Source organism: Emydura macquarii, unplaced genomic scaffold (assembly GCF_026122565.2).
Source record: "Emydura macquarii macquarii isolate MOO-44397 ecotype Brisbane River unplaced genomic scaffold, CSIRO-AGI_Emac_v2 contig_2473, whole genome shotgun sequence".
NCBI classification, from domain to species: Eukaryota; Metazoa; Chordata; order Testudines; family Chelidae; genus Emydura; species Emydura macquarii.
Genome location: NW_027132610.1, coordinates 31742094 through 31764011, shown reverse-complemented (window position 1 = coordinate 31764011; position 21918 = coordinate 31742094).

The following is a 21918-nucleotide window of genomic DNA, read 5'->3' as shown; positions in this document are numbered from 1 at the left end:
CACAGCACTCACTCAAACCTCACTTAAAATCTACATGAAATGGAAAATCCTGGCCCATTGAACTTCAATGTACAGTTACCTGGAGCTACACATCTCAGACTAATTCTACAGCTATAGATACACCTGGAATATTGTGTGAGGACTCATGTTTCAGGGGCTGTTGGGTAGCGGTTCCAAGGCAGCCTGATCCTTACTCCTTGCTCAGGGGGCAGAGTTTGTGAATCCACCTCTTCTCCCATCCCCAATGAGGATGGATATGCTCTACACCTACAGAGAGCCAGCCTGATTGTCCTGAGGTTTGTGTGTGTAAGGACAGTCTTTTCAGCTGACTGTCCTTAAAACTGCTGCACAGCAATAACTTTAGGGTTGTGGACTCTCTTTCAAGAAAACATTTTGTTACCCATCCCCATTCTTTCCTTTCTTCTCTGCAGCAGAGTTGCAGGAATGCATCTTCAGGATACTTGTCAGGGATGGAGTTGGGAAAGAAATATGGAGGTTGGCTCATCAGATAGGTAGAGAATTTACATGAGCGCCCTACCCCGTTAGCAACTCTGAAGGATCCAACCACTGAGATGCTGTGGAGTCCCTGGTGTCCCCTTTGGTACTAGCCTGACCATCGTTAGGATCAGCCAGGATGGTACATAGTTCTCATAGGCAAGAGTATGAGTCTTTATTCCTTTTTGTACCATACAAAACAAGCTTAAGATCTGGTCCAAAGGCCTTAAATAAGGTTTATGTGATTCAAGAGAGCCTTTTGATAACTCTATGTACTAGAATGAATTTTAGTGCAAGAGAATATTGTAAACCCCATGCACCAAGGGGAGACTTCTGCACAAAGGTCATAAATACCAGTACAGAAGCAACCATTGGTGGTGGATAAAGGAGCCTGGGTATATCTATCAATTGACCATAATTGGCACAGAAGGTGTGCAGCCATTATTCCAGCCTATAGACTAGACTGAAGCAGTGGGTGCCTGCTTTATAGCACCATGCACTGGTTCCAGGTTGAGAATAAAAGGATTTATTCCAACAACACTCCTTGCATGTTACCTGCATGAAGCCTAATTTCTTTGGCTTTATATGTGCAAAAATGAAATTCATCCAGCATGAACAGCTAACCTTATATGTCTACCTGAGTAACTACAGGATAGCTACAGTCATTTTAAGATTTTTTTTCTGCAAATAGACAATGAAAAAAGGGTTTTTACTGATCTGTACCTGCTTTATTCTTTTATTTTTCAGAGTACTTAAGGTCTATATGTAGCAAAAAGAATCAGAAATCCACAGGGTGCTTTTGACAACATTTCCTCTCAAAACAAATACTACTTTTCAGTACCTCAGGTAGCATGTGAGCCATTGCTGAGCAGATATTGCCTGCAGTGTTTCTTCACTACTGGTATTTAAGTCATTACTTTTTAAAGTGCTTCTAGTCCCTTGAGTATGAAAAATGTTGCTGCTCATACAAGAAATATTATTATATTTGTTTTTTCTCAATAGAACCCTACATGAGCACAATTGTTCCTATTTATTTTTCAAATGTTGCCTTTTTTCAAGCACAAAGGTGCCAATCTCAGCACAGAAGCATATGCTACTGTATTTCCTACTTTATAAGAAATATAGAAATGTAAGGCTGGAAGGGAGATTGAAAGGTTATCTAGTTCAGCCCCCTGTACAGAAGCAGAACCAATAAACCTAGACCATTCCTGACAGGTGCTCGTCTAAGCTGTTCTTCAAGACCTCCAATGATAGGGATTTCACAACCTCTCATGGAAACCTATTCCAGTACTTAACTATCCTTATAATTAGAATGTTTTTCACCCCTAATATCTATTCTGTATTCCCTTTTCTGCAGATTAAGCTCATTATTTATTGTCCTACCATCAGTGGACATGGAGAACAACTGATCACCATCCTCTTTAAATGAAATACAAATATTTGAAGACTGTTATCAGCTCCTCCCTCAGTCATCTTTTCTTAGGAGTAAACATACTCAGTATTTTAAAAATATTTCCTTATAGGTCGAGTTTTCTAAGCTTTTATAATTGTTGTTGCTCCTTTCTGGACTTTCTGCAGTTTGTCCATATCTTTGTCCACCAGTCCACCAGTGCCAAGTAGAGTGGGACAATTACCACCTATGTCTTACATATAACACTTCTTTTGATAAATCCCAGATTAATAATTTTTTTTTGCAAGTCCACCACATTGACTCATTTTCAATTTGTGATCCACTTTAACCTCAGATCCTCTTCAGCAGTACTAGTGCCTACTGTGTTATTCTCCGTTTTGTAGTTGTGCATTTGATTTTCCCCCGAGAGTGGTACTTTACACTTGTCTTTACTGAATTTCATCTTGTTGATTTCAGACTAATTATCCATTTTATCAAGGCCATTTTGAATTCTAATCCTGTCCTCCAAAGTTGCTAACAATTCCTCCCATCTTGATGTCATCAACAAATTTTATAAGCATACTCTTCACTCTATTATCCAAGTCATTAATGAAAATATTGAATAGTACTGGACCGACACCAGACCCCTGTGGTGCCCTACTAGATATGTCCTCCCAGTTTGATAGTGAACCATTGATAACTACTCTTGTATGGTCTTTCAACAAATTGTGCATATACTTTAGAGTAATTTCATCTAGACCATATTTCCCTTGTTTGCTTATGAAAATGTCACGTGGGACTATATAAAAAACCTAACTAAAATCAAAATGTCTTATGTCTTCAGGTTCCCCCTTCTCCATTCAGCCAGTAACACTGTCAAGGAATGAAATTAGGTTGGTTTGGCATAAAATGTCCTTGACAAATCCATGTTCATTATTACTTATAAGACTATTATCCTCAAGGTGCTTACAAATAGATTGTTTAACAATTTGTTCCAGTTTCTTTCCAGGTATTGAAGTTAGGCTGATTGGTCTATAATTCTTGGGTCCTCTTTACCCCCCTTTTTAAAGATACATACTATGTTTGGCCTTCTTTAGTCTTCTGAGGCCTTACCCATCTTCCGTATGCACACAAAGATAATTGCTAATGGTTCAGAGATTGCTGCCACTGGTTTCTCAAGTACTCTAAAGTGAATTTACTGAGGCCCTGATGACTTGAATACATCTAACTTATTTAAATATTCTTTATTCTTTCTATTTTCTATTATTTATTTAAATATTCTTTCATTATTTTGGGTTGTGTTTCTTTCCCTTGTTGTTAATATTGAGTTAAGTATCAGGTCACGATTTACTTTTTAGTGAAGATTGAAGCAAAATAGGCATTACATACCTCACCTTGCTTTATGTTGTACATGATTAACTCTCCTTCCCTGCTAAGTAGGGTATCTGAATTTTCCTTTAACTCTTTCTTGCTCTTATGTTTTTATAGAACCTCTTCTTATTGCCTTTTAATATCCATGCTAGGCATAACTCATTTTCTGCCTTAGCTTTCTGATGTTGTTACTATGTGCTTGTGCTATTATTTTGCATTCATCCTTAGCAAATTGTCCATGTTTCCACTTTCTGTAAAACTTGTTTTTGGATTTCCAGTCATTTAAGAAGTCCTGATGTAGTCATGTTTGCCTCTTACTATTCTTCCTATACCTATACATGTGACTTTGGCCTCTGGTTGGGTCACACTGAGATTGCTTGACCAGAGCAAACTGCAAAGAATGGGGCAGATTATTCCCAAAATTGATGGTTATTCTAATAATTAAATTAATCAAATCAGCAACGTAACAGCTTCTACAATTCCCTTACCAGTTATCCAGAAGCCAAAAACACAGTTCCCTTAAAACAATCCAGCCCTGGGTTCCCACCCATACACCTAAGTCAAAGATGATGGGAATTACTGAAAATCTCATCCATCATATAAAAAATTTACCAATTCCAAAGGATTAATGAAATGAATATTTCAGATTTTACCCAAATACAAGCTTACAGACAATTTTTATTAACTAAACTAATATTTATTTAAAGAAAAAGGAGAGAATATTGGTTAAAATATCATTATACCTACAGAAGAGTTCCAGAGGGGTAGCCGTGTTAGTCTGTATACAGCAAAAACAACGAGAGTTCTGCAGCACTTTAAAGACTAACAAATTTAATTTCAGTAGGCATAAGCTTTTGTGGGTTGCACCCCACCAACTGCATCTGAGGACAAACAACTGCATAGTTGTTTTTGCATTATACCTACAGAGAAGAATATGATCCATAGATCAGTTTCATAGTAGAGATGGTAAACTAGGTTGCAAATGTTCTTTTCAGGAATCAGTCCATAGGTTATAATCCATTAGGCACTTAATGTATAGACTCTGTATAATTTCTTCCATTGAAAACAGCAGGGTAAATACAGATTGGAGCTGGGACCTTAGTCTTGCGACTCAAACTTTCCCTGTCAAAGTTTAAACAGACCTAAGATAACAGGATCAGGGCCATAGTACCCTTTTATAGACCTCTGGCCCCTTATCAATAGTTTTTTTATCACAGATATTGCCTTGAGTGGATAATACATAATTACTTGTAGCTTTGAAGTAAAACCTCCTATTTCCTATGCAGATTGGTAACTAGCTGCATTAGCATAAGGCAATTAGCCATCTACAGTCATTCACTGAGTTACTATTCAAACTTCAAAAAGAAATAAAAATGACATTACTTCACACAAGTTGCATCTAAATGTTAATATCTTCTTTTCATCTCTGAATTGACAGAATATAGTGACAGACAGGAACTATTTGGTTACATTGATAACCTCCAACAATATATATGTGTGAAAACAGTGATTCTATTTGTCTATTTAACATCACTATTTCAGAGGAATGGTCCTTATTACCATTTCAATACTTTTCTAATATGTCTTTGAAGGTTGATTTTGGGTCATTGAGCCTGCTCCTGGCTTAGCCCTTTCTCACTAAGTGTTACAATGTGTATCAGGATACTTTGCCGTGGTGCCTCTAATATTATCTCTTTGGGAATCTGTCAGGTCTCCTGAACTCCTTTTTCCCTTAGATTTTCTCCCAATGGGTCTTTAACTATCAGTTCTCTGAGTTTGTTAAAATCTGCGTTTTTGAAGACCATTAGTCTTATTCAGCTGCCCTCACTCCTTCTTTTCCTTAAAATAATTAAATCTATCATTTCCTGATAAATTTCACCCAAATTGACTTCCACCTTCAGATCTGCAACCAATTCCCCTTTTAGGCAGTATCAAGTCTAAAATGTCTGTTACTTTCTCCACCTTTTGAAACACAAAGTTGTCTCCAATACATTCCAAGAATTTATTGGACACTTTGTGTTTTGCTGTATTATGTTTCCAACATATTTCTGAGTAGTTATTACCAGGTCTTGTGTTTTGGATAATCTGTTATTTGTTCTAGAAATGTCTCATCCACTTCCTCTTCCTGATAGGGTGGTCTGTAGTAGACTTTCTACCATGACATTGCCCTGTTTTCCCCCCTTTTACCTCCACCTATAGAGTTTCAATTGGTATGCTTCTTGCCTTCTGCACCGCAGGACAACTGTGTATATTTGATGTACAGTACAGCTCCTCTACCCTTTGCTCCCTGCCTATTTATTCCTCTATGCCTTTGCCAATATTCCTTTCATGAAATTTGTCCCACTGTCTCTGTGATACCAATTAATTCATAATTTAGCTTATGTACAAATACTTGCAGACTTTCCTGTTTATTCCCCATACTGCTTTCATTTGTATATAGATATATAAGCTTCTGAACAGATTCCCCCATTGTTATAGCTCTTGTTCATCCTATGACCTTAATGTAATCTTACATTCCCCCCAACATCTAGCCCTCTATTAAGATCACTTTTTTTCAATACCTACATATGAGCTTTTGTCACCTGCTCCATTTGAACCTAGTTTAAAGGTGCTTTGCCCCTTCTTGGTCAAGTGAACCCCATGTCTTCTAGCTGTTCTTCTTTATGGAACAACATCCATTGATTAAAGTGTGACAGATGTGTCACTTTCCTGCAGTATTTTGGGAGATGTTATTGTATTAAGTTGAAATAGCTTTGGAGTCCATAATATTAAAATATCAAAGTTTATGTATTATTGTGGGATTGTGTGTAACTTCTCAAAGGTGTAGACATAGCTAGTGTAAACCCTGGGAAATGAAAACCCTGGGAGTTTAAAAGGACCATTTTAAACAATAGGGCGCCATGCTGCACCCCCTCCTCTTCCACTAACAAAGATCACACTGTGACCTTATTTCTTTAAATATACCCGTGTAGCTTGTTTATAGTGTTTTAATCTTTACACCAATACATAGCAGTGTCTCAACAGCTTTATAGATTGTATCTCAACTTTCTAACCCCTTCTCCAAAAGGGTCTCTCTACTTTGTCAAGGTCTCCTAGCTTTCTGTTTCTTGCCTTCTCTTCTCACTCCCTCCCCATGCACTCCATCCTGTGGCCTTTTGGAACAGCTTCACTGCTAATAATCTAGTTGGCTGATTGACTCCAGAGCCCCAATGTGGCCTGGTAATCAGGTACTCACACTTAGGCCGTCTCACTCAGCACTCTATCATAGCCAGTCAAGAAGGAACTTTTTGGACAAACAAAGTGGGTTTCCTAGGAGATACATGGGGAAGGGTAATGCAATTTCACACCACTCCACTCATACTTTTGAAGTTATTCCCTGAGGGAACCATTGTCTGACTGATTACCTAGTCTCAGTCTCTGAAGATATAAGACCCAAGCTATATAAAGGAAAAACTAACCTATGCATATGTGTTCTGAGAAAAAAGAGTTATGAACTTGTAACTACAGGGGAGAAGCAAGGTGTGTGGGTTTGAAGGACTGACCACCTACCGCAGCCATTACTGGAAATTGGGGTGATCTCTTGTAAGCGTATTAGTATGCATGTAGGTTCTTTTATTATTTTTTAATTAGCCTTCTCTGTAAGGCTTTCACCTTAAGAACAAATGTGCTTGCTTAGAAAGGGCTGTGTGATAATTTATAGTTATGGTCATTTATACTGTTTATAGACTCCAGAGAGAAAGCAAAGTAAAAAAACTGGCTACTTAGGCTATCTGGCTTGCTGGGGAACTCATAGTGTAGTCAGGGAACTGTGAAGCCTGGAAAAATTCTGTAAGGAGGGAGAGAGATGTGGGTCTTTGCCCAAAAGATGTGATAACTGAGGAACTGAATGCCTAGAGTGGGTGCCTTCACTAGACCATAAAGGGGAAATATAGGTGCAGTTGCCCTGAACTGTGACACAAGTAGACCAAAGCCCTGATATTGATGCCATATGCGCAGATGCACATTCACTTCCAGGATGCATGTGTCCCACCTGGGTCCTTAGCCTCAGCCAGGATTTCTCCTAGACTAAAGGTTTTTGTATCTGGACAGAATTATATTAAATACTATGCGGCACCAATGAAAGATATCACAGGCATGAATTTCCATATTCTTCCACTTCCTTTTTCAGAGGGCTGCAATAGAGGAGCAGCTCATTAATGAGTACTATGTCATCAGATACAGTAAGTGGGAGATGCAACTAGAGGCAGTGGTGGAGCTTGACCTCAGTTATAAGTAATTGCTCATTGGGTATAACTCACCTCAGTCATAACAGGTATGATTCTGGCATCATTAAAGGTCATAGATATAATAATCTAGGAGCAGGGGGCATAGAGAATCAAATAAACAAGACGATAAAATATTATATTGTGTTTGTTTCTTGATTTATTGTGTGCTAGGCAGTACAAATAAAGAGATAATACTTTACATAACCCAGTGATCTTATAATTAGAGCTTAGTGAGTAATTGGTTTTTTGATTCCCTGGTAGCTCCATAAAGGTGGGAAAATTTCAGTCCAAGGTGCTGAATCCCAAAACTGTAAAAAAAAAAAAAAAAAAAAAAAAAAAAAAAAAGTCAATTAAAAAAATCTATTTTGGGGAAATAATATGTTTAATCCCCAAAAATGTTTTTTTTCTCCCAGACAATTGTAAATGGGTAGATTAAAAAAATGGTGATGGGCTGATTATAATATTTAACCCAGTGATTAGTGCACTCAGCTGAGATGTAGGAAACGCAGGCTTAATTTCCATCCCCCCCATGCCTGAAGTGGAGAGAGGATTGGAACTTGGGTTTCTTAGGGTATATTAGAACAGCCTAACTATGGAGTTACAGGGTATTCTGGAAGCAGGCTGCTCTTAATCTCTCGTGTTGAAGCTCTTTCATCTTTATTTAAAAAAATAACCAGTCATTGGCATGAAGTGGGATCTCGCTCCTCCTAGATGTGTGTCCTAACCACCAACCTATAGAGTTATTCTCATACCTTTAGACTCAGACTCTTATAAGGTCAGAAGGCACAATTATGATCATCTGACCTCCTGCACAATGCAGGCCACAAAACCTCATTTACACACTCCTGTAATAGACCCCTAACCTAGACTAAGTTACTGAATATGGTGATCAGTTAAACCCTGAGCATGTGGGCAAGATACACCAGCCAGACACACAGAAAGAATTATCTGTAGTAACTCAGAACCCCCCCATCTAACATCTCTTCACAGGCCATTGGGCATATTTACCACTAGTAATCTAAGATCAGTCAATTGACAAATTAGGCTGTCCCATCATACCATCCCTTCCATAAATTTATCAAGCTCAGTCTTGAAGCCAGCTAGGTTTCTTGCCTCCACTGCTCCCCTTGGAAGGTTGTTCCAGAACTTCACTCCCCGATGGTTAGAAACATTTGTCTAATTTCAAGTCTAAACTTCCTGATGACCAGTTTGTTCTTGTGTCCACATTGGTGCTGAACTTAAATAACTCCTATCTCTCCATGGTATTTATCCCTCTGATGTATTTATAGAGAGCAATCATATCTCCCCTCAGCCTTCTTTTGGTTAGGCTAAACAAGCCAAGTTCTTTGAGTCTCCTCTCATAAGGCACGTTTTCCATTCCTCGGATCATCCTAGTAGCCCTTCTCTGCACTTGTTCAAGTTTGAATTCATCTTTCTTACACATGGGAGACAAGAACTGCACACAGTATTCCAGATAGTTCACATCAACGCCTTATATAAAGGTACAAACACCACCCTATCACTACCGGAAATACCTTGCCTGATGCACTCTAGGACTGCATTAGCTTTTTTCATGGCCACATCATATTGGCAGCTCATAGTCATTCTGTGATCAACCAATATGCCCAGGTCCTTCTCTTCCTCTGTCATTTCAAACTGATGCATCCCCAGTTTATAGCAAAAGTTCTTGTTATTAGTCCCTAAGTACATGACCTTGCATTTTCCACTATTAAATTTCATCCTATTTCTATTATCCAGTTTACATGGTCATCCAGATCTTGTTGTATGATAACCTGATCCTTCTCTGTATTAACAATACCTCCCAATTTTGTATCATCCACAAATTTTATCATCCACTTTTTGTGCCAAGGTCAGTAATAAAAAATTAAATAAGATCGGTCCCAAGACCGATCCCTGACGAGCTCCACTAGTAACCTCCCTCTAGCCTGACAGTTCACCTTTTAGTATGACCAGTTGTAGTCTCCCCTTCAACCAGTTCTTTATCCATCTTTCAATTTTCATATTAATCCCTATCTTTTCCAATTTAACTAATAACCCCCCAAGTGGAACCATATAAAATGCTTTACTGAAATTTAGGTAAATTAGATCCACTGCATTCCCTTTGTCTAAAAAATCTGTTATCCTCTCAAAAAAGGAGATAAGGTTGGTCTGGCACAATCTACCTTTTGTAAAGCCATGTTGTATTTTGTCCCAATTACCATTAACTTTGATGTTCTTAAATACTTACTCTTTCAAAAAAATTTCAAACACCTTGCATACTACTGAGATCAAAACTAACAGGCCTGTAATTACCCAGGTTGTTTTTTTCCCCTTTCTTAAAAATAGGAAACATGTTAGCAGTTCTCCAGTTATACGGTACAACCCCTGAGTTTACAGATTCATTAAAAATCCTTGCTAATGGTCTTGTAATTTCACGTGCCACTTCCTTTAATATCCTTGGATGGAGATTATCCAGGCCCCCTGATTTAGTCCCATTAAGCAGTTCGAGCTTGGCTTCTACCTTGGATGTGGTAATTTCTACCTCCATATCCTCATTCCCATTAAACCCCCTGCCACTATTCCTAAACTCTTCATTAGCCTCATTAAAAACGGAGGCAAAGTATTTGTTTAGATATTGGGCCATGCCTAGATTATCCTTAACCTCCACCACATCCTCAATACTTAGCAATACCACATCTTCTTTCTTTGTTTTCTTCCTGTTTATGTGGCTATAGAACCTTTTCAGAGGGCTGCAATTGGTTTTAATTCCCTTTGCAAGGTCTAACTCTACTTGGCTTTTGGCATTTGTCACTTTGTCTCTACATGTTCTGACCTCCAAGAGATATCTTTCCTTGCTGATTTTTCCCATCTTCCACTCCATGTAGGCTTTCTACTTTCTCTTAATCACCTGTCTGAGATTCTTGCTCATCCACCTTGGTCTACAACCTTTGCCTATGAATTTTTTCCCTTTCCTTGGGATGCAGGCTTCAAACAGTTCCTGTAACTTTGACTTGAAGTAATTCCAAGCCTCCTCTGCCTTTAGACCCATGAGTTCTTCAGTCCAATCCACTTCCCTAACTAATTCCCTTAATTTTTTAAAATTAGACCTTTTGAAATCAAAGACTCTAGTCACAGATCTCTTTTTTATCCTTTCATTTAGTTTGAACTGAATTATCTCATGGTCGCTTGAACCAAGGTTGTTCCTTACAATCAGATAGTCACTACTCTCCAGTACCAAATCTAAAATGTCATTCCTTCATGTTGGTTCAGCAACTATTTGATGAGGGAATCTGTCAGCTATCTCATCCAGGAAAATCTGAGCCCTATTATTATTACTAGCACTAATCTTCCAGTCTATATCTGGGAAATTAAAATCTCCCATAATCACACAGTTGCCAGCAGTATTTGCTTCATTAAAACATTAAGGAGGTCACTATCCATATCCAAATTGGATGCCAGTGGTCTGTAGCACACCCCAAGCACTATTCAATGGGAAGCTCTAGCAGTTTTCTTCCCTAATGAATTTTTTGCCCAGACAGATTCTGTCTTACCCATTTCATCAGTTCTAATTTTCTTTACAGTCTACTTCATCATTGATATACAACACTATTCCACCACCTTTGCCTTTATTTCTGTCTTTCCTAAACAGCACATACCCATCAATACCAGTACTCCACTCATGACTACTACTCCACCATATTTTTTGTATCCCTCTAATATGTGGTTTCACTTCCTGCACCAGTAGCTCTAGTTCCTCCATTTCATTACCCAGGCTCCTTACATTGATGTACAGACACCTTAATTTTTGCTGTTTGGCTTCACTCACATTCCTTACACAATTTGCCACAGTTTACCACCAGTTCTCCAGATTCTACCACCAATATCTACACCACCCTTCTTCTTCATGTCCATTTTCCTGCCCACTGCTATATCCTTTCCTATTTCATTTTCCTCCCTCTCAATGTCAAAATCAGGCTTAGAGATCATCTGGGCATTTCTCAACCATCTCCCACAAATTGCTAGTTTAATGCTTTCTTAATCTGTTATGCCAACATCCATCCTAGAAGTCTATTTCTCCTTCACTAGCCTAGAAGTCTATTTCTCCTTCACTAGCCTGTCTTTTCCTCTTCCTGGTTCTCATAGTCACGCACTTCCACTGGCCACTTCCCTCACCCAGCATTCTTCCCTCTGCGTTCTTTGGTCCTGCTTCCATCTACAAGTCTCGGCTGTTCCCTTCAGCCTTCTCATGCCTTTACTCCATCATCTGCTCAAATCCTTTTTTAAACTCATTCAGAGTTTCCACCTGCACCTCCAAGCCCCAGGTCTTCTCTTCCATCAACTCGATCAGGCAGCACTTCATACAAACAAATCCCTTTTGTGGCACCCTCTCCAGGAGCATTTATATCCCACTGCTCCCACATCCAGTCATCTTCATTGTCTCTTCCACTGCTTGGGTCACTACCACTGCTGCCTCCATATCTTGCATAGCTTCTTCACCTATGTCTTGTCAGTGAGAGACAAAAAACCACACACACACACACACACACACACACACACATACATACATACTCAATGACAATCGCAACAATATCAGAATCCTACACACTCCCCTTGCAAACTCCCCTGTTTACAGCTCTGTTTATTGGTTTCTGTACTGCTTCAGCTGTACTGGTGACTGATTGGGTGGCTCCCTTTATAGGCCCCCTAATTAGGGAAGCCCCATCCCCTAATCAGGCTCAGTTGCTCTCAGTGCTCTGCCCAGCACCAGTCTCTAATTGGTGGGACGGGGGAAATAAACACCAAACACACAAAAAAACAAACACAATAAAAGGAACACACACGCAACTCCCACAAAACTTGCTCACTGCCCCTAAGGATCAGGGGCTTGACTCCTCCCTTCTCCAACAAAACTCACACTCAAACTCCCCTGTTCACAGCTCTGTTTGCTGGCTTCTGTAGCTCCAACTTTTATTTATTTATTTATTTTTGGCCAACTGACTATTTATTGTTATTTGTAATGGCAATTCATTCATAATGAGTCCCTTGCTATGAAAGTATGCCTCTCTTTGCCTCTCTCCTGAAGAATGAGTCATTCCTTCAAAAACCTGAGACTTGGTTTCTCCTGTGAGTCTTTCTTAAACCCCTGCTTTGTCACTTCTGACCCTTTCTCCTCTCTGGGGATTTTCATCTCTCCACTTCCCTCTGTCTACAGAGAATCTGGAGGAACTAGTTCCCCTAACTTATTTTTTCCTTGATGCATCCATCTGAATAGATTTGATCATTAAGATTTAGCAATCTACCATTGTTCCTGCTATGACAGATACATGACAGTCCCTGTAAATTTTTGGGTTACTCATTAAACATTGAGGCATTTCATGACGCAGCAATTGTATACCATCAACCATAAATTGTATATAAACAGATTCCCCAAATTGTCACACAAGTTATTCATTTAATCTATACATATTATTTTTAAATAGGGATTGTTGCTGAACTCTAACACGTTATATCCAGTGGCACTATACAGAATTTGAGCTTTGCAGTATAGTAATTCCATGGCTAAAATAAAAATTGCAAGTTCATTTATATTAACTTCTCTCAGAAATACCAGTGACTCCCCACTCCCCCTCCACAGGCCCAGAATTTAATAAATTCACTTACCTGATTATTTAAATGTAATTTAATGAACAAACACTGGAAAAGTAAGATTCAGAGGTGGGAGTGTTTTTGACTAAAAGTTGTAAGGCAACACATTTGGTTGCTGCTAAGGTACTAATTATATATTCAACAGTACAAAAAAGGATTTAAAAAAGCAATAGTTCTTCAAGTGAAAATAAGTCAATTTAAAGAGGGTAAGATACTCAGTACAACTGGGGTAGGACCTTTCTCCACACCTCTTAAGTAATTAATCAAAAGAGAGAAATCATTTCATGATCCTCCAGCTAAGGTAAGGAATCAGAGGACAGTGTTCATCTATTGAATTCTTATGGCTGGAATGACAGCAAAAACAGTGTAGTTTGATTGCATGGAAAAGAGAGGGGGACATGAAGAGTATGCACTGGAGGGATTTGCGATCCCTGCATGCTGCACACTGTGACTCAATTTATAGTAAAATGGAAGGGGTTTCTGAAAGGGAGAGGACATTGGATTCGAGATAATGCAAGCCCTCTGTCAAATACCTCCTCCTTCTTTAATGTCAGGAGCAGAAACCACAGCCTATGGACTGCAGTGAAGTTACAAAGTGGCTGTACTAGTGCACCATGACCTACTGGAGAGGATTCTGTCCCCCCACAGTGCTTGCAGAATAACCTAGCATAGAGTTATTTGGCCTTTGTAGGAAGGAGTATTTGGCCCTTAATAAATGTAGTGACCTAAGTGACCATGAAATGGCAGGGTATTTTTCAAAACTGATTGACTCTGAGACCCAAATTTGCAAACATGTGCATATAAAAAGCATAACGTAGGTAGAGGTGAATGTGTGCACCCTATGCTGATCTATATGCATGCATCAGGAGCTTTTTGCACTTAATTTGGGAATGAGTAAAAATATGCATGAAGTTTTGCTTCCACTCATTTGAATATCTGGGTCTGAAACTAGTGGCATTTTTGATATCTTAGCCAAACAAATAAGAAAACTGACAGCTAGAACTTTAGAACTGTTCAAGTGCCAGCTACTATAAAGGGCCCTACAAGAACTAATTGGCATGTATTATTTAGTTTTTTTTTTAGTAGAAAAGTCATTTACTATTAGACAAAAAAAGATTTTGACAAACCAGAATCTAGAAATACCAACCTGTGGAAGTTAAACAAATAATAGCACTGAGCAATGCCAATTAATATCATGTACCCCATGCCTAGCACTTCATTCCTCATGAGTACTTTCTGGGAGCAGGGGTGGGGGAATCAGTCAAGACATCTTTTCATGTACTTGTTTTCTACTGCTTCTGCACTTGCTCTTCCCCTGCTTCTCTTGTTTGGCTCCACTCCTTGGCTTTCAATATCCAAATTTACTTACTCTGAGCCAGTGGTACTAAATAACATTTATTAACATGAGTCAGTACGAGGACTGAGATTGACTAAGGCTAACGGAAGCTGATGAATTACACATCCAACTATGCAGAAACTGCTGGCAGAAAATAGCCTTAAAAGAAAAGGGAACTATATGCTTCTTGGATACCTTATGAGGCAGATTCATTTGAGAATAAGGCATTAAACTGCTATAGTTATGTAAAAATAGAGGGAGAATATTCTTGCTTAAATAGGACAATTTGCCCTTGTTTCTAATACTATATCTGTGGTTAGTCAGAGGAAAGCTAGAAGATGATTCAACAAATATGGTTACTCCCTCCTAGATGCCATATAGCATGTGCCAGTTCTTCCACTGTTGCTGTCATGATTGCTTAACTGCAGCTCTGCCATTGGCTTGCTGTATGGCCTCGCACAAGTCACCTGAATGTCTCTGTGCCTCAGTTTCCTCATCTCTAAAATGGGAATGATACTACCTCGTATATATACCTCACTGGATGTTGTGAAGATTACGTAAAATTTGTGACACAATGAATTATTTATTGGCAATTATACGGCTCTCATCAGCATAATATGTCAAATCTTTTCAAGATTAAAGATACAACTTTACGCTTACTGTGTTCTTGCTGAAAATAGCCAGCAACCTCCCAAAAGAGCTAATGCACAGGTAGCTGAGGAAGCATAATGCCCTGGCCACACTGGAAGGCTGCTGTGATCAATACAAATTGAAGGTTGCATATAGTGCAAACTAGGCTCTGTTACATTGTACATTAACCCCTTGATAGGTACCCGAGATGAAAAGAACTGCATGAGTTTAGGTATTAGAGTGCTTAGTGCATGTGCCTTTGCCTTTCAAATCTGGAAAAAGCCTGCTGCAAAGAAATTCCTCTCTCAAAATCCTAGAGGCCAAATCTTTAGCTGATGTAAATAAGCATAATTCTATTGAACTTCATGGGGACGTAGCATTTTACACCAGCTGAGGATCTGGTTCCGGATATGGACAGCCCCAAACTTTTGGGAAGCTGGGCCCTGGATTGAACCAACCTGAAATATGGGAAAGAGGAGAACCAGCTGCAAACACAAAGTTTGGACGAAACTCTAATTTTAAAAGTATAGACTAATTTAAGTGTACCATAGTGTTGTTATAGGGTGCATGGTAGTTTTCTCTGTCTTTCTCATTCTATAGTATTGTAATGTACCAAAATTCTGTGATACTACCCATGTAAAATGACAATTTCCTCCTTCATGTTGTGTCTCATACACAACAAATGCTAATGCTCCTGAGAGCAACAACCACCAATGCACTTTTGATTTCAATGGACACTGTTGTAATATTCCCACAATTGCCACCAGAATCCGTCAACTGGTTACTTTTAACTATTGGACTTCCGGATATATGCTGTGTTTTAGATGAGGTGATAACTGTTGAACATATCAAGGAATCAATTATTAAAAAGAGTTTCTCATAGGCCCCTCTACTTGTGAAATAGAAGTACTGTGCTAGTTACAGGAGCACTGGCAGCAATGGTGAGTGCTACTTACTATGGCTCAATCTGTCTCAATTATTTTTAACATCAGCTCCCCTCAACTTCTTTATTACTGGCCTCTGGGAATCATGGGAAGACAAACCCCCCAACAATGGCACCCTTATAGAGTACAGTATGAAATGCCTCTACGATGCCCATCTCAATGGACTATTTATAGTGGAGGGGACAGGGCCACAGCCCTTCCCTTTCCTTCTCTTCTGCCCCAATAAGTTTTCTGACAACACTGTTAATGTTAACTCCCGATCTCTGCAGTGCAAGTTTGTGCCTGACTTGTGAGGGTAGGTGCTTTGAGAAGAGTCTCCTCTCCATCTCCCTGGGCATCCAAACAATGCTGGTACAATTGATTCCTTAAAGCTGTTTTCACACCATTTTACATGTTTTTATTATGAACAATATCTCTGAAGGTAGCATTTGGAACTTTCAGTGGAAGAATTATCCTGAGAGGAGACAAAACGAAGGCCCTGTAAAAGATAACAGGGACACAAGACCGGGTCTGAAACCAAGCAGGCTAACTGGAAGGCAAATCTAGTATAGACACTGATATAAGACAAAAAAAATAGGGGCAAGTGAGACAACAAATGCTTTTCATTTGTTCGATAATCTCTTTAGCCAAATAAATCCAGGGCCTGATCTACTCCTGTTGGTATATGGGATGCAATTTTCCCCTCCCTGAAACAGTGAGAGCAATTGCATCCAGAAGGGATTCAATCCTCTCCAGAAGGGAGGGCAGAAGAAGTTGCACCGCTAATTTCTCCCAGGGCTTTCATTATCCAGAAAAAATGCTTGTGTAGGAGTCCTGCTGGAAGAGGCTCCCTAGAGGCTATGCTGGCTACTCTCCCTCTGCAGCCGGCTCTGCTGACTATTGGTGCTGTGATAGCTGGCTCCAGGACCATAGCTTCCCCATAGGGGGAAGTATGTAGTGTGAGTACGTATAGGAACTCAGAAAATTCTACTTTCATCAGTGCTTGATGAAAGAGGATAGTATAAATGGTGGAAGGAATAAAGTCTGAATGTTCCACTGTCTTGATTCTATCTCTATTCTTGCATTCAGAAAATATATCACTTTGATTTCCCTCTATCCCTTTGGCTGGATTTTTTGCACCTCCCCAAAGCCTACAACCCACCTTCGACTATGTCAGGACACAATCATGTCTCCAGTGTAATTTGTATAAGTATCAGCTTCCAAAAGGGATCTGAACAGTTAACTGCATTCAATCACCAGTACTCCCTGAAAATATGAACACTCAAGACAGTATAAATTTATGTCAAAATATATTGGTTACAGTTCCTTGTTTACCTTTATGCCACTATAAATTAACATGCATATGTGTGGAGCTCTTACTGGTGACCTCTTCAAGCTAATAAAGCTTGACATTTTAATAGGAAAAACAAATGTTTTATTTGTGCAGCATGGAGTATTTTACCAATGATCAAACGTATGTTTGTTAGCTGTTCTTTATATACTGTAGGTAGAGCTCATGTTTGCGAGATGACCTATTATTCTGCTGATTCATTGGATTGTATTATAATTTAAAGGTCAGGGCTATCCATTAAACTTATCAACATGGTGCAAGATACTTTAAATCAAAAATGTTCCTGCCTGAGCTTCATTAATTCTATGATGTGAATGCTAAAACAATAGTGAGAAAAGTTAATCCTCCACATTGAAGGATTGCAGTTTGCAGGACTTCAACAAGTGAGAGATACAGTAGAACAGAGAAAAAACAAATGTCCAGACTCCCCACTGGAAATTGTACTTTCCTCCCTTAATCAAATAATTAAAAAAAAAATACAGTCCACTAAAGACTGGGTTCCAGGGATGTGGGGTTTGAATCTAAGTTTTATGCTGGGTGGCAGATTGGGCTACTGAATAGAATAGGGTTCAGAGTTAGGCACTAATTCTGATGCTGAGATTGACTTGTTGTGTTACCTCAGTGAGATATTCAGGTTCTGATTCAGTGAGGTATTTAATCACTTGCCTAATTTAAGAACATGAATACTCCCAAAAAATCATTGAGATTACTCATGTATTGAAGGTTAAGCATGTGCCTAAATGCCTGCGTGCACTTGGACCTTAATGTCGCTGAACCAAGATTTTCACACTTGTAAAAGAAAACTTTCCTAAGGCCTTAATATTTCAAACTCTTCTGTACTTGAGTGTCTTTAGTCACATGAGCAGTCTTATTAAATGACAATGGGGTTACTCACATGGCTACAGCTGTTCATATATAGTTGGAGCATCGGAACCCCAGCTTTGTAATATGATTGGGGATCCTCATAGGAAAGCAAAGTAACCTGTTTTTTGTTGTTAATACTAAGCAATTATTCTTTGCCACTATTCACACAAGTTTTTGCAATTGTTTGCTTTCACTGGGATTGCACCAATGGTATGTTCCCTTTTCATAGATATTTTAACAAACACATTTAATGGCAAAAAAACAAATTTTGAACACAGTCTTGAGAAAATTCACAGAAATTAATTCTGAATTGGTAAATCACAAATATTTGCTTTGAATCTGATTGTAAGACTTACATTCATCCAATCACAGAAACGAAATATGCCCCCTGACTTATGTGTCCAATTAAAATTAACCAATGCAGCTCAAATCTGAATTTCAGATTGTTACAATGAGATGATTGTATAGTCTACAAGATGTCTCAATATTTCAGGTTATTTGGTGACTAATCTTGCATACAAAAGGTAGAAAAGCATAAACTGTTCTTTGATAATCAGTAAATTCAGAAAAGGACCTGCGGGTAACAGTGGATAAGAAGCTGGATATGAGTCAGCAGTGTGCCCTGGTTGCCAAGAAGGCTAATAGCATATTGAGCTGCATTAGTAGGAGCATTGCCAGCAGATAGCGGGAAGTAATTATTCCCCTCTATTCAGCATTGGGGAGGCCACATTTGGAGAATTGTGTCCAGTTTTGGGCCCCCCACTATAAAAAGGATGTGGAGAAGTTGGAGAGAGTCCAGTGGAGGGCAACAAAAATGATTAGGGGGCTGGAGCACAAGACTTATGAGGAGAGGCTGAGGGAACTAGGCTTGTTTAGTCTGCAAAAGAGAAGAATGAGGAGGGATTTGATAGCAGCCTTTAACTACTTGAAAGGGGTTCCAGGGAGGATGGAGCTAGGCTGTTCTCAGTGGTGGCAGATAACAGAAAAAGGAGCAACAGTCTCAAGTTGCAGTGGGAGAGGTCTAGGTTGGACATTAGGAAAAAGTTTTTCACTAGGAGGGTGGTGAAGCACTGGAATGGGTTACCTAGAGAGGTGGTGAAATCTCCATCTTTAGAGGTTTTTATGGTGCAGCTTGACAAAGCCCTCGCTGGGATGATTTAGCTGAGGTTATTCCTGCTTTGAGCAGGGGTTTGGACTAGATGACCTCCTGAGGTCCCTTCCAACTCTATGATTCCATGATTCTATGAAATTGAAAGAGGTGAAATTCATCAAGTAAATTATTTGCTGTGAATTACTGGCTCAAATCTAAATACTACAATCCACACTATCTCATCTGAATTGTTAAAATATCATATCTTCTGATTTAATGTAATAAAGCTTTCCACTCATGGATTCAAACATTAATTGATCTGTTTCTTTGTTAATTACAGACAATGGTGGATTTTGTATATGCTTCCTCACTTACTGCTAAGTCAATATTAATTTACTAAGCATTAAAAAAGTTTTCTTTTCCTCTTAGCAATTCAGGCTAAATTTAGATTGCTATTAAATGAACAACACTTTGCTTTGTGCTATATTGCTAGTTGACCACTCTCAAGATGAATCTTTGCAAACAATTTTTAAGTAGAAAAAAAGTAGGTAAAATAATGCATTCTTAAGCTTTATTACCCTTGAACTAAAAGCACAATTAAATAATTGGCATTGTAAAACCCCTATAGCATTACATTTTAGTTTAGTAACTAAAGGGTCAATTATCCCATAATGTATGTATTTGGAGTTCCAATAAGTTGCTGTATAACATCCAAACAATTAGACATTACTTCAAATAATATTTTAGGATACACCCATATACAATTAGTCTTGAGCTTAGAGTTGACAGAGCTTTAAAATGATGCCTTTTTCTAGAGTACGTGCTTTAGCCAAACTCCAGTTACTGGACTAAATATAGTGGTAAATGAGTGAAATTTAAGAATCTGTGATCTACAGAAGGTCAGATTAGATGTTTTAACAGTCCCATCTGGCCTTAAAATCTATGAATCTATGAGAGTTGATTAGACTGCTATACTAATTTCAATTTACTCTCAAATTTCTTTTATGTTTAAATTAAAGTTTTAAATGCTAAAGCACTTCTGTGACTTTTTTCAATGTATAAATTAGTATGAGATTATTCTGAACATATAGATGAAGCTCCATGCAGCTTTCCAATGATAGTAATAGATTTACTCTTGCATGATCTCTGGCAACATTTATTTGGGGGGTGACATTTAGGAAATATCTCCTGTCTTTAGGCATACATATGTTATTTATGCTAATCCTCTTAAGTTTCTCTTAAGCTTTCAGTGTGCAGCTGCTTACCATTGAAATAACCTTCTGCCCTTGGTCTTCATTTCTCCATTACAAACTTTGGATTGGCTTTTGATCTCAGCCACTAATGGAGCAATTCTACCCCATTAATGTTAGTGGGAGTTTTGCAGTTGGTTTCAACTGGAACCAAGATTGGGGACACTGAAGGAACACCCTAAGAAGTTAAAGAAGGAGACATCTCAAAGTGGCTTTGCAAAAGTCATTTAACAGTATAACTTACCTCTAAGGGGGAGTTAAGCTCCTACCAAAAGCAGTGGTGAAAATGAACCCCTTTCCCCAAAAGATATATCTTGGTTGCTGTTGATTCTTCTGCAGTGTTCTTTTAAGAGAAAAAAGATGATGTATTTAGAGCTTCATATTATCACTAAGAGGAAGCAATATGAAAATTGTTTTCGGTACTACAGTCTAAATTCCAAGAAGGGTTTATTATTCTGTTCTCAACGCACACACATAACAAAACTCTCATTAGTGTTAATTGGAACTATTCATGTTCAGTCAGAGGAGAATACTGTGAAAATCTCACAAAAACTGGGGGAATTGCACTGAAAAATATAATAAACATACACAGACACTAATCATTGCCATTTAACCAATATTTATGAAAGCAATGTTTTATGATGTTAAAAAAATAAATCTAAATCCTCATTGGCTAATAATGATGAATGTGTCTTTTCTATGACATACCATATCTAATCTCAATATTTTTCTTACCAGTTAACTTCCTAGAAGATTACTTACTGAGAAGTCCCTGTTCCTTCCCTTATTCTGCATCCTCCTAAGGGATATAGGTGGCCCATCAATGCTTTCTAATGGGGGGAAATCCAACACACACTGCCCTCAAGTGACTTAGTAGGTCATTTAATCCTATAAACTGGTGAGACAGCTTTTTCCATGAAACAGATTGAATGAGGACCTCAGGTCTACCCTCTTAAGAAGTAATCCCTGCACTTCACTGCATGATATTCCAGTAAATTCAGGGATACATTCTCAGGAACAAAGTAAATAGTTGGGAAGTTCCCCTCTCCGCCCAAAAAATAGTTTCAAATTTGAAAACAAATTTTAACTCAGCATGACAGTTTCATTTAATTAATTTTTCTCAACAGGCAAGTATTTACTAGCACAAATACTGGTGAAAAGTGAATATTTTGTTCCAATATTGGCTGGAAGCCAATTTTAAATGTATTTGGTTGTAAATTTCAGCTGTGATGTTCACAATATTGTGTTTGCCTAATTATAAATCACATGGTGCTGAGGTGACTTACTGTATAAATTTACCAGCCTGG